The following is a 1,328-nucleotide window of genomic DNA, read 5'->3' on the forward strand; positions in this document are numbered from 1 at the left end:
AGTCCAAACATTTTTGTTCTAATTAAAGAAACATTAATAAGCCTGGTGTACTTCCTTCTTCCCTGATTCATCTATAGTAAGACAGGCATCATGAAAAAGCACCCAGGATAACCTGAAGAGTGTATTTCCCCTGAGAGCTGCAGCACTGATGGATCTCAAAGCCACGTCAAGACCTCAGCTTGCATCTCAGAAAGCAGCTTGACATAGGCTGCTGCTGCTGGTCTGCATCCTCCCCTGGCAGGCTTTTCACCAGCATCCCACTTGAAGGTATTTTTTTAGTGATATGTGGTGGTGAGTTTTACTCCCTACTTTTTGCAAAGATTTGTGGCTCCTGCGTCCTGGGATCCATGTTCCAGCCTCTTCACATAAATCAGAACTGCAAGCACAAATTGCTGTGTGGTGCAGAGGCAGGAGTTGACAACAGCCCTGTTGGGAACCTTCCACTTTCCTGAGGAGTGAGGCCTGGTTGGACTCCATGCACAGGACCCTCTGGGAGCTGGTAAGCTTGGGACTTACAGAGAAGCTGTCTCAGCAGTGGGGTCTAAGCGATGAACTGATAGCCGCCTACAGCTGCTTCAAGGTGGGGTATAAATATGACAGAGTCAATCTCTTCTTAACGGTGTAAGATGGTGAGACAGTGACCAACAGCCACAATTTGTGGCTTGAGAGATTCAAATTTGACAGCAGGAAAAAAAAAAATCCAAGGGGGTGGTGCAGCCAGTGAAGAGATACGCAGAGAGGAAGTGTTAACCATCCTCAGTTTAACAAGGCTTGGTGTAACTAATGCCCATGCACAGAAGCCTGCTTGTATTTTTGTCCTCCATGTTGTCCTGCGGCAATGAGTTCCACCAGGTAATTATGCACGATGCATTACAAAAGGCGAGTGTACTTTGCTTATTTTTTAAACCCGCGCCTGAGGATTTCAGCCCTCCTGCTTTGGGAGTGTTTCCTGTTTGCCTCCTCCACACCGCGGAGCTCCTACAGATTCCTGTGGAACAGAAAGCCCTATTTCTGAAAGATCAGCCCACAGGCTCATCTCAAGCAGCAATTTAAGAAACAATTTCAAAGGTTTTTTTTTCTTTCTTTCTTTTCCCCTTTTTAATCTCGTTTACGCAAGAAAACAAAGCTCTTGATTGTGCTGTGACAACTGCATCTTTAGTAATTCTGGAAGCAGTACAGGAAGGAGACACAGGGAGATCATTCACTGCCAGAGAGGTCTTTCTGTCTCTCTCCAAGACACTGAGCTATTCCCCTGGTCCTCATCCATTCAAGTGCCTCCCAGCCTGGAGAGTTTAATGCCTGAGCACAGCAGAAACGTTTATGAAACA

The sequence above is a fragment of the Opisthocomus hoazin genome, chromosome 6, assembly GCF_030867145.1.
Source record: "Opisthocomus hoazin isolate bOpiHoa1 chromosome 6, bOpiHoa1.hap1, whole genome shotgun sequence".
Classification (NCBI taxonomy): Eukaryota; Metazoa; Chordata; class Aves; order Opisthocomiformes; family Opisthocomidae; genus Opisthocomus; species Opisthocomus hoazin.